Here is a 13,121-nt window from a genome sequence, read left to right on the forward strand (position 1 = left end):
AGCAAGTGCTCAGTGTCCATCTGTGGGATTCAAATGCCTGCACCCCTACAAGCCCCACCTGCGGGTGCTACACTTCAGGAGCAGAGCAGAGGCCTCCCATCCAGAGTGCCAGGCCAACTATAGGAGGAGGAACACCAAGAAACAGCTGGGGTCAGGCTAATCTCTGCCACCAACCTTGAAGAGGTCCATCCCCCAGCGACAGATTTCATTGCCTACAAAACAGCACTGAGAGTGGGGCTGGGGTGGGTGCTCTGATCACTAAAATCCCCCTGGCTCTGAAATTCAAAGCCTGCTCCATCTGCCAGCTTGCCCTTCCTGTGCCCTGGCTCTCACCTGTAGGGCACTCCCAGGAAGGGCCCAGGGCAGCTCCCACACCCACAGCTGTCGGGCACCCTTGTCGACAGCATGCTCCCAACAGCAGACTGGGGAGCACCAGCTGTGCATTCCTGTGTCGAAGCCTCTATCTTATCACCCTGTTCTTTCCCCACCACCTCCCCCTTCCCTGTCCCCAACTGACGTCCCTGACCATCTGGGTCCTTATCATTGCGGGTCTCTTGGGCTATTCTTAGTGCTACATTTTCCCCTGGCGGCCTCCTGGTCCCTGTCTGGGCCTCCCTGCTGCATAACCCAGATGAGGGCAGAGGCACCCGCTACATGTGGGTCCAGTACCACAGGGTCTTTAAGGTGGACGGGCATGAGACACAAGCCAGCCAGACCCGGCCCTGCACGGGAGAATATAGCGGCTTCTGAGTCAGCTTTCTCAGGCTGATGTTTGCTGCTTCTCATTTTGTGGAACACCCAGAAGCTTCACAGGGTAGCCCCTATCTTTGTGCCAGTGCAGAGTGGGGGTGGGGAGTGTGTGGGGGGCCTGTGGACCATGCTAACTGTCCAACTGAGTAAAAACTAACACTCCACCTTCAGACCGCACAACTTTTGTCCCTGCCCTACATTATTTTACTGTGTTTGGCACTGATTAATTTAAATTATCATCTAGTCTTCATGTATGTCTACTTTTTGCAGTCCACTTGTTTTGACAGCCTTGTTCCAAAAATAAACTTATTTATTGAGGTAACGTCATTTTACAACACTCTACACAATTTAGGAGAACAGGATCACACCCCCTCAGATGTATCTCAGACTGCAAATCTGTTAGGGTTTCTTGCCTTTCGGAATTACTGCAACAGGTCTGTAATGCAGTCACCTCTGCTGTAGATGACACTTGGCATCTTCTCCAGCTGCCTGAGGAACGAGTGCACCCACACCTTGTGAGTCTTGCAACATTAAATAAAAGGAACACGTCTGAGACCGAGTGCCATTCATTCACTAACACAAAAGTACCCCAGGCTGCTGGCCCATGTGACCAGTACCTTACACAAGCCCTTAATCAATCTTCATAGCAGCCCCTTAAGTGGAGAATGGTGTTTTCTCAGTTTTATAAACTGAAGCGAGGAAGGTCACTGACCTTTCTCCCAGCTGTAAGCTGAGTTGCTGGGATTTATCTCCTCGAGAAAGCAGAGCTCAAATCCTTTGCCCTGGACACCCTCACTCCTGGCGGGGCTGGGCTGGTCCTGGAAGGAAGAGCGTGTCCCCAGCTTGGAAAGTTTCCAGGGGCAGCCACAGGGTGGCGGTATGGCCTCCTCGCCTGCATGGCGGCTCTCGGAACACCAGTTGAACAGGAAAGGGCATTTCCAGCTTTAACTGCTAAAAGTCATTTCTCACACAATGCCTTCCAGCCACCCCAAAAGAAAAATTAGTTTGCATAGTGTGGGAAGCATCTCAGAATTAATAGGAAATCACGGAAGGAACACAGGTATAAACTAGGAGGATGAGTCTATCCTCTACAGCAGGGGTGAGGAGAGAGAGTACCGGAGAGGCTGGCAAGGGCAGCTCTTTTCTTTCTAGGGCCCCCACCCAGTGCAATGTCTTCTCTGCCTTCTTCAAAGAGCATGACTTGCTGGTCAGCAGGAAAGAACGGGGTCTGGCCAGACCAGCCCAAGTGGCCAGACCTAGATTGGGGCTCACTGGACACTTGAAGGCAAACTCACCCATTTATAGCGAGCCTACTCTTGTGGGGTGCCCTGAAAGTGTCCCTTTCCCTGGGAAAGCATGCACAGGAGTAATTCACCAGGGGCAAGAGCTGACATATCTTCAACAGCAATGTCAGCATTACATAAGATTTACATGTGAAGGGGACAGGGAGAAGGCAGGGAACAGACCTGCAAGGCAGTGCGAGCCAGACTGTCTAGCAGTGACAGTGAAGCATAATCTTTTGCTCTAAGGACCGCTCTAATTTTATGCTTTAGAATTAAGGTCAGATTCTGTCACACTGAGAAAGCAAAAACATACCTATGCATGGAGAAGAAGGTAAGGAAAAATCTAATAATGTAATTTAGAAGAACTTAAATAAGAAAAGAAAACGCTACTAACCTTATGACAAGTACTACTTAATACAAACACACTGAGCCCAGACACAGCCTCACACTCATTCCTAACACAGCATCTTAGAACCCAGCCAGCAGCAATTAATAAGTGTTGCTCCTAGAAATAAAACAGACCTGAAACCCTTTGTTCAAAGCAGTATGTGTATGAGCGTTCTCTGACAGATTCTTAATGAACCAAGTATTAGGACATCAGTCAGCTTTCTCCATAATATCCCTGGATGACAATGTCTGGGATGGGGCAATGAACAATTCAGACCTTTCAAAGGTTGGAAGGCAGTGCCACACTTCCTGTGGCACTCTTGGCTCACACCCCAGTGCTCTGCAGAGGCAAATCCAGGCCATAATCCCACCCCTAATCAGCCTAGGCCTCTGGTAGCCTAGCAGATACCAGATAAGTTTGGTTCTCCAGTTAGAAAAGGTAGCAGCATAGTTGTGTATATTCCTCTACAATTCTGAGATGCACATCTGTTTATTTTTGACCTAAAATTGTCACACTACTTTTATTTAAGTTTCTATTTTATTTTCAAAGTCTTAAACACTGCAATGGTAGTTGACATATACACGTGTGTATGAGTAACAAAGAGACAGACCCTGGGTGTGCCAGGGCCTATGATACAGAATAAAGAGGAGGGAAGGGAAGACAAAGGAGACACAAAGAGGAGGCCTGAAAGTTCGGTCCTTTTTCTTGCTTCCACCAAAGTCAAACCACCACCACCTACTCCTTTGGGGCCTCCCTTCCCCACTCAGTGCTTCGTCCTGGAGTTTCCTTGTCACCAGGGACCCATTTGGGTCTCATGCCCTGATTCTGGCTCTGGCACGCTTTCTCCACTTGCATTCAGATCCTTTCCACTTCTGCCAGTTATCATACTGGCAGTCCCCAAAGGAAAAGTGCAATATTAACTTGTGAGCTGATGGAATTTTTATCTCCCTGACCCAAGTTTCTCTGGCTGGACCTGACTCTGCAGAAGCCAATTCATCCCTGGTCTGAGGCTCCAGGTGCTGGGGCCCAGGCTGCACCGCAGCAGCACCCAGTCCAGCTAAGCCCCAGAAATACCCAGAGGTAAGGCTCCCTGCACATTTCCAACAGGAGTGAGTGTGCTACCTCCATTCACAGCCTTTCCTGGAAGAATTTTAAGAGGAGCAAAATGCCCTTAGGAACCATTAGAACGTTATTAATGAAAGGAATGTTTATTGCTCTGTAACCGAATTGTCCTTTACTAATCCTTTCCCCAGATATCTTTTATCAGAGAGGCACGCAGTTCATTTCTTTGACACGTCAATATTGACACAATCATCTGAAAACTCAAGTACAGTGGCATGTTTCCCAAGAGAATTATCAACCTGGTCACAGATATGGCCCAATTTGAATGCCAGCTATTGCAAACAGAAGGCTCTTCTGATTAAATAAAATTACAGATGCTTTCTCCTACTTAATCTCACTGCAAACAAGACCTGCTCTATCATTAAGTGAGAAGGTTTCCTGCAATATTACGGCTTTCTGTTTAGGTTAAGAACCCATTTTCTGAAGAATTTTATGGCTGAGTATTTTATCAGTAAACAGGGAGTGAAATGGAGGTGGGGAGGGGAGATACTGTTTTAAAGACAATAATTGTATTGTTTTTCATATGAAGCACTTTCAAAAAGTTACTGATTTTCAATTTTCCCAACTTCAAAGTGTTGTAAACCTAAAAACACTGGAAAAGCCCTGAGAATATCTTTTCAGCAAATAAAGTGGCACTTGGACTAAATACTTATCACTGCCTTCAAAGCTATCAGACAGGATGCCTCGATGTTTAATTCTGACTATAGAGATAATGGAAATAGAAGACAACCACTTAACTCATTTGGACTTTACTGAAACTGCTTAATTATAAAGATAAAAATTAGTGCATATCTGGAGATAAAAATTCCAGTTAGCAAAGCTGGCCTTCTGTTTTAAAAATCCAGAAACTAAGCAAATCTGAGTTATACTGGGTTGGTATGCAACAAGATAGATTACTTTTTTTGCTGTCTTTATGCTACTAAGAAGGATGGTCAGTAAAATAAAGTAATTATATATAATAAATTCTTCTCACTCATCTAATACATCAAAGATCAGAGAACTGAAAGAAGGCAGCTAGAGGGAAATTTACTTGCTTATACCCAAAGTCCTAACCAGAGCCAAGAGAATGTCCATCTCCTTTGTCGTAGTATTCACCAGAGAGCACTTCCATTGGGTACAGGGCCCAGGGTATAAAAACAGCTAAGGCAGCAGCTGTTTACTGAAAAAAATATATATATATTTGTGTGTGTGTATGTATGTGTGCATATATATACAAATGCGTATGTGTATATATGTATGCCTATATAGATGTATATATAAAACAACTTTGATGCAAATAGCTTTATATAAATTCATCTAAAAATCACCAAAAATTACTTTAAGTTTTGTATATTTTCTACAGTAGATCCTAAACTCTTTATCTGTAAGGGATCATTAAGATCTTCTAGTGCAACTTGATTTTATTGAAAAGCTCAAGCTTAGATGGGATTGCTCCAGATCCCAGTACTGAAGGACAGGTCCTGGACAGGGAGAGGCCTTCCAGCTCCCAGTGTGTACTCTTCCCACTACATCGCCCTTTCCTCCCTGGAATCCTGCTGCTTCTCACACAATGGACAGGCAGAATCCCAATGCTACAGGGCAGAATCCCAATGCTACAGGGCGTACTACCCACATTCCAAGAACTTAATGGGAAGTTAGTTACTTAAAATTAAAAAGAAACTTCCCTATGTTGCCTGTGCTGGATGAGCTCCCAGGTTGGCCCACAAAAGCGAACTTAGAAACTCGGAGAAGCAGGTGTGGATAACCCTTGAGCCTTCTGAGTTTCCTCAAGTCCTCAAATTCCTCTAATGGAGGCTCCAATGCTGGACAAGAGTTGACCGCCCAGCCAAGTCACTGTCAAATCATGAAGGCAAAATGGGTAAATACAGAGACTGCAATAAGACCAGCCTGAGTTCAAATTCAGGTTTATACAACCTCAGCAGAGTTTTCGACTTCATTCTCTCAGCAAGAACCTACATGGAGGGCCTCCCCAGTGGCACAGTGGTTGAGCGCTGGGTTGCTAAGCTGCCCACAGCCTCTGCAGCGCCGGTTTGACCCCCAGCTGCTCCCCGGCCACCGGGGAAGGGTCCCACATGGCGCGCAGACCTCTCCTGCCGCCCGCTGCTCCCCTCAGCAGTGTACTTCGGTCCTTCTGCCTGTTCTGCTCCCCGCTCTGGCTCTGGTGGATTCTCTCACCCTCCCACGCTTCTGACTGTACCCAGTGCTTCTATAAATAAATAAATCCTTGAAAAAAAAAAAAAAAAAAAAAGGATACAAGGATGCTTTTTTTTTTTTTATATTTCCTTTTTTTTTTTTTTAAATATTAAATTTTATTTTTATATTCCCCCATACAATTGCAAACACCCCATTCTGACCCCAATCCTTCCCCTCCCGCCCCCCCACCCCCAAAAAGTGTCTCTGGTTCATAGTTTTTTTGTTGATTTTGATTTTCACTTTCTTATATTCATTTTCCTGGTCCCTTATTTAAGTTTTCTAGATTCCTGCTATGAGTGAGACCATCCGGTATTTTTCTTTTTCTTTTTGGCTTATTTCGCTGAGCATGATCCCTTCCAGTGCCATCCATGTTGCTGCAAATTGCATGTGTTTATCTTTTTTGAATGCTGAGTAATATTCCATGGTATATATGTACCACATCTTCTTGATCCAGTCATCTATTTTTGGGCATTTGGGCTGTTTCCAAAGCTTAGCTATTGTAAACAGTGCTGCTATAAACATAGGAGTGCAGGTGCTCTTTGGAATTGATGTTTCTGTGTCCTTTGGGTAAATACCTAGGAGTGGAATTGCTGGATCATATGGAAGCTCTATGTTTAGTAGGTCCAGAAATCTCCACACAGCTCTCCATAGTGGTTGGACCAGTTTGCACTCCCACCAACAGTGCACAAGAGTTCCTTTTTCTCCACATCCTCGCCAACATTTGTTGTTGCTAGTTTTTTTAATATGTGCCATTCTCACTGGTGTGAGATGGTATCTCATGGTAGTTTTGATTTGCATTTCCCTGATTACAAGTGATGTTGAACATTTTTTCATATGTCTGTTGGCCATTTGCATTTCCTCTTCAGAGAAGTTTCTTTTTAGCTCTTCTGCCCATTTTTTGACTGGATTATTTTCTTTGTTGTTGCTGAGTCTCATCAGCTCTTTGCAGATTTTTGTGATCAGTCCTTTATCATTAGTGTTGGGTGCAAAAATGTTCTCCCAGTTGGTGGGGTTTCTCTTTGTTTTTGTTATTGTCTCTTTTGCTGTGCAGAAGCTCTTTAATTTGATGTAGTCCCAGCTGTTTATCTTTCTCTTCACTATCACTGCTTTGGGTGATGTGTCTGTAAAGATGTCTTTGATGTGCAAATCCCGTAGTGTTTCGCCTATATTTCCTTCTATGTATTTTATGGTTTCAGGTCTTATGTCTAGTTCTTTAATCCATTTTGAGTTGATTTTTGTGTATGGTGTGAGGTAGTGGTCAAGCTTCATTCTTTTGCATGTAGCGACCCAGTTTTCCCAGCACCATTTATTGAACAAACTTTCTTTGCTCCAATGCATAGTCTTTGCTCCTTTGTCAAAGATTAGTTGACCATAAATCTGTGGGTTTATTTCTGGATTTTCTATTCGATTCCATTGGTCTGTATGTCTGTTCTTGTTCCAATACCATGCAGTTTTGATGATTATGGCTTTGTAGTAGAGTTTGAAGTCTGGGAGTGTGATGCCTCCATTTCCTTCTTTTTTTTTCAGTAGAGCTTTGGCTATTCGGGGTTTTTGGTGATTCCATATGAATTTCATCAATAATTGTTCTATTTCTTTGAAGAATGCCATTGAGATTTTGATTGGAATAGCATTGAATCTGTATATTGCTTTTGGTAGGATGGCCATTTTAATAATGTTTATTCTTCCAATCCATGAGCAGGGGATGTCTTTCCATTTCTTTGTGTCTTCTTCTATTTCTTTTAACAGTGTTTTATAGTTTTCTTTGTATAGGTCCTTTACCTCTTTTGTTAGATTTATTCCCAAATATTTGATTTTTTTTGTTTCGATAATAAAAGGGGTGGTTTTTTTGATTTCTTCTTCTTCAGATTTATTGTTTGTGTATAGGAAGGCCACTGACTTTTGCGTGTTGATTTTGTATCCTGCCACTTTACTGAATTGATTGATGAGTTGAATTAGTTTTTCTGTGGAGATTTTGGGGTTCTCTATGTATATTATCATATCATCTGCAAATAGTGATAGTTTGACTTCTTCTTTTCCTATTTGGATTCCTTGGATGTCTTTCTCTTGTCTTATTGCTCTGGCTAGGACTTCCAGTATTATATTGAAAAGCAGTGGTGAGAGTGGACATCCTTGTCTTGTTCCAGATCTTAATGGAATTGCTTTCAGCTTTTCACCATTGAGAATGATACTGGCTGTTGGCTTGTCATAGATGGCCTTTATGATGTTGAGGTATGTTCCTTGTATCCCAAGAATTTCAAGGGCTTTTATCATGAATGGGTGTTGCACTTTGTCGAAAGCTTTCTCAGCATCTATTGATATTATCATATGGTTTTTATATTTCTTTTTGTTGATGTGTTGGATAACGTTGATTGATTTTCGGATGTTAAACCATCCTTGTGCCCCTGGAATGAATCCAACTTGGTCGTGGTGAATTATCTTATGGATACATTGTTGGATTCTGATAGCTAAAATTTTATTGAGGATTTTTGCATCAGTGTTCATTAGGGAGATTGGCCTATAGTTTTCCTTTTTTGTGTTGTCCTTATTCGGTTTTGGTATTAGTGTAATATTGGCTTCATAGAACGTGTTTGGTATTGTCCCTTCCTTCTCAATTTTTTGGAAGAGTTTGTGAAGGATAGGCACTAATTCGTCTCTGAATGTTTGGTAGAATTCATTTGTAAATCCATCAGGTCCTGGGCTTTTGTTTTTGGGGAGGTTTTTAATTACCATTTCAATTTCGCTGCTTGTAATTGGCCTGTTTAGGTGTTCTATTTCTTCTTTATCTAGCGTTGGGTGATTGTAGAGTTGTAGGAATTTGTCCATCTCCTCTAGATTGTTGAACTTGTTTCCATATAACTGTTCATAGTAGTTACTGATTATTCTTTTGATTTCTGCTGTGTCCGTTGTGATTTCTCCTCTTTCATTTATGATTCTGTGTATTTGTGCTTTCTCCCTTTTTTCCTTTGTGAGCCTGGCTAGGGGTTTGTCTATTTTATTTATTTTTTCAAAGAACCAGCTCTTGGTTTCATTGATCTTTTGGATTGTTTTTTTAGTTTCAATTTCATTTATTTCTGCTTTGGTTTTTATTATTTCTTTTCTTCTACTGGTTCTGGTGTTTTTTTGTTGTTCTTTTTCTAGATCTTTGAGCTTCGAGATTAGGTTGTTTCTTTGAGTTCTTTCTTGTTTTTTGATGTGAGCTTCTATTGCTATATATTTTCCTCTTATTACTGCTTTTGCTGCATCCCATACATTTAGGATATTGGTGTCCTCCTTGTCATTCAATTCAAAGAATTTTTTAATTTCTTCTTTGATCTCCTCGTTAGTCCAGTGGTCTTCCAGTAGTGTGGCTTTTAATCTCCATGAGGTAGGATAGTTCCTTGCCTTCTTTTTATGATTTATTTCTAGTTTGATGCCTTCGTGGTCAGAAAAGATGGTTGGTACGATTTCAATCTTGGTGTATCTGTTGATGTTTGTCTTGTGCCCCAGTATGTGATCGATCCTGGAGAATGATCCGTGTGCGCTTGAGAAAAATGTGTACTCCGTTTTTTTTGGGTTTAGTGTTCTATAGATGTCTGTTAAGCCCAAATGCTCTAGGTCCTTATTTAGAGCTTTAGTTTCTTTACTTATTTTTTGTCTTGTTGATCTATCCATTGTTGATAGTGGTGTGTTGAAGTCTCCCACTACATATGTGTTTTCTCTGATGTCTGTTTTCAGAGAGGACAACAGTTGTCTGATATATTTTGGTGCTCTTTCGTTTGGTGAGTATATGTTAATGAGTGTTATTTCTTCTTGAAGTATTGAAGGATGCTTTAAAAAAAAAAAAAAAAAGAACCTACATGGAAAAGTGGGGAATGGACGGAGGAAATCCTTTTACTCTTCATGAGAGCTTACTGCATCGATGTTAGAAACAGAACACCCTTTCTCCCTCGGGCAACACACAAGGATGCTGTCCCACAGAAGAAGGAGAGAAACCCCGCAGAGGAGCACTTGAGGGTGGCAATGGAAATGTGTTTAAAAAGAGTATAAAACTGTTCTGTTCTTTTTTTAAAAAAAAAAAAAAGATTTATGTATTTATTAATTTATACAAGCACTGGGTACAGTCAGAAGTGCGGGAGGGTGAGAGAATTCGCCAGAGCGGGGAGCAGAGCAGGCAGAAGGACCGAAGTACACTGCTGAGGAGAGCAGTGGGCGGCAGGAGAGGTCTGCACGCCATGTGGGACCCTCCTCTGGTGGCCGGGGAGCAGTCAGGGATCGAACCGGCGCTGCAGAGGCTGCGGGCAGCTTCGCAACCCAGCGCTCAACTGCTGTGCCACCGGGGAGGCCCTGTTCTGTTCTCTTTCATTTCACTCCTTACAGAAGTATACAGTATGGAGGTGAGAGGCAACCAAAAGCACCCCACTATCACTATCACCTCCACTGCTCAATTTAATTGCTAAGCCTCTGTGTCAACCTTCTTATGTCACCAACCAAAAGACCTTCTTGTGATTCTAAGTTTTCTTCGAACCTCCAAGTACCTCCAGAGGGAGTTTCCTTGGTTGATCATTCACACCATACAAACAATGCTTTAATCCAGTATAACAGGAAAATAACCCTTTTGATGGAGGTATGTGGAAAGAGGTGAAATATGGGGGTTGAAGCAGCTATCCATGCCTCTAGTTCCTCCCTTTTTCTCCCTCTTTTTATGGATTCTCAAGAGCTCTACTTCTTCAGGATTCCAGAACTTACACCTCAGGGCTTTTGTTGTCATCCAAATGTTAAGAATGGGTAAACTATTAATGAAATAAGTAGCACATAGATTGTGAGGCTATAAATTGTCTCCTTAGATCTTTGCCTACTCTACAGCATATGATTAAGCAGAAACAAAATTCTGCCTATTACTATTTTCAGACTGTGACACTGTGAGCTAAATTAACTGCACCAAGCCCTGGGGGATCTCTCTGAGCGCTCAAGAGTAGGTAGTGACTCAGGGAAAAACACCACCAGAACAGAAATCACTCTCCACCTGGTACAACAGCAGTGTTATCTTCTTCCCTCTCATCCTAGCAAGCAAGACAAACTGTGATGTTAACTTCAGCCCCACCAATGAGAGCAAATCACAAAAACTGCTCCTTGTTTTCCTTTTGAAGACTCTGCCCTTTTTCTGCATGATCCTGACACCCTTCCTATGTGAATTTAAACCAAATTTTTACAAAAACCAGCTGTGTCATACAGAAGCTGTGTCTACTCCAGAGCGTTCTACCACATCTGAAGACGTGTCTACTCCAGAGCGTTCTACCACATCTGAAGACACTCTTTCCCATGTACAATCCACCAATGCTGATGGCTGCAACTTCCACAGGAGGTCTGCATGATGACCCACCATAGGAGGGTCCTGACCAAGCTGAGTGACTCACACAGCTGTGCCTCTGCCTGGTTTTGCGTTCATGGAAAAAAAAAAAAAGCAAGTCCAGCATCAAACTAATCCTCAGTGGCTTTTTAAATCCATACTGAAATCTCAAACAGGAATCAACACACAACCAAACACCATCCAGGCTTTCTTCACCTCTCTCACCCAAGTCATATGCCTCTTGGCAGCTGTTCCCTTTAAACCTTTTCTCCCAAAAATGTCTGACCCCTCCCTTCTCACTTCCCACTTCCCTGCCTGTTAGAACTCACCATAGCTCGCTCCATCTCGCCTTCCTCATATCTTTCCAATTCTTCTCTTCGTTAATCGACCCCTCATCCCCCACCCTACCCCCCAGTGTGGTGGTAACAAGAAAACATCAATCCTCCTTAAAAGAGATAGCCTGTTCCAGAAAGAAAAAGAAAAATACCGGATGGTCTCATTCATAGCAGGAATTTAGAAAACCTAAATAAGGGACCAGGAAAAAGACTAATTGTAATAAAGCAAAAATAAAAATCAACAAGCAACTATAAACCAGAGACACACTATGGGGGGGGGGGGATTAGGGTCAAAATAAAGGGGGTGGGAATTGTATGGGGAATATAACCAAAATGAAAATGCATACATTGTGCAAAAATGAAAAATGATGTAAAAAATTTATAAAATTTAATTTAATTTAAAAGACCTTGTTAAAGGAGAGTACTCTCAACCAGCATCTTCCTCTCAGACTCATTCATCAGCACTAAATGTTGCTGGGACAAGTCACCTCCCAGAAGGGAGGAGGTATCTGCAGTTTTGTGACCTGCTTCACATGAATGGGCAAGAGCTACGGTCAGTCCTGGCTTGAGCAGCCCAGAGAGCCCAACACAGGAAGGCAGTAGAAATGGTCCCTCTCTGATACTATCACTGCCACTGTCACCCTTGGGGGACCCAAAGTTTAAAAACCCTCCCCTACCCATCTGAGCAGCCCCCAGGGAACACTGAGAATCTCAATGAGTCAATTGAACACTATAGGCTGGACGATTCCTACAGCCCTGCCCACCTATTCTATCCTTACCTAGAGCACATTTGTTTCCCACCAGAAATGATGGTCTCTTTTCAGGTTATCTCATATGTTAAGTCAACTGCCTTTTCTTGCTCTTTCTCTTAAGGAAAAGCATCAGCATGTCCAGCCCCCTGGCCTTGAGCTGGTGTAAGCTGATAAAATCTACAGTCTGAACCCCAGTTCTCTGGGTAACCTTTTCACATGTGCTAGAAAACTTCTCTTCCCATCCCCGTCAGAATTTCATTCATCACAGAACAAAGATGGAGCAAAGATGGAAAATCATGCATAGCTAAAGGATTTGTTTGAGACCCACAGTTAATTATAACTGCACCAGCGGCCCGGGAGCCGGGCTCACCTGTCACCGTTCACTGCTCAGGACAAAAGGAGTTCAAGAGGAACCGCAACCCCATTAACTCCACAGGGGGCCTGGAAAACATTGGAAAAGTACAAGCCCCTGGGGCTGCCAGTGCACACTCAGGGTGCACGTGACCTTGGCAACACTTCAGGCAGACCCTGTGCAGTAGGGTGCAGCACCCAGGAGACACTCCTGTCTGGCAGGCAGCTCCAGCCTTTATCATGCCAGTCAGAGAGAGCCTAGAGGGGAGAGCAGCACCCAACTGCAGGAGGAGGGGATGAGTCTGCCTGCTGCTAGGCCACTGGCTGAAGTCCAGTATGCTTTGACCTTGTCCCCAGTGGTAACTGCAGCCAGAATCAGAGTGTGCATGGTCAACAGCGTGTTCGGGCAAGGCTGGAGGGTGTGCTCCAACGACACACCTCAGAGCCTGAGGGAGGCATAGCGGTTTATATTTTTATCTGTTTTGTTTTGTTTAACTTTTGGCTCAGGGCCTCCCTGGTGGTGCAGGACGTAAAGTCTCAGCACCACCAAATTATTGCCAGCCACTATAGCCTGAGTGCAATCCCTGACCAGGAAACTAACCCACATGGCACATCAGACCT

At 43.3% G+C, this 13,121-nt stretch overlaps 1 protein-coding gene across 8 annotated transcripts in view; it reads right to left on the reverse strand.

Moving 5' to 3' along the window:
• The window catches only part of FHOD3 (formin homology 2 domain containing 3), a 408,106-nt gene that overhangs the window by 266,033 nt on the left and 128,952 nt on the right, over positions 1-13,121 (reverse strand). The window lies entirely within an intron of this gene.

This window comes from Talpa occidentalis, unplaced genomic scaffold (genome assembly GCF_014898055.3).
Source record: "Talpa occidentalis isolate TD23 unplaced genomic scaffold, MPIMG_talOcc4v2.1 talOcc4.13, whole genome shotgun sequence".
Lineage (NCBI taxonomy): Eukaryota > Metazoa > Chordata > Mammalia > Eulipotyphla > Talpidae > Talpa > Talpa occidentalis.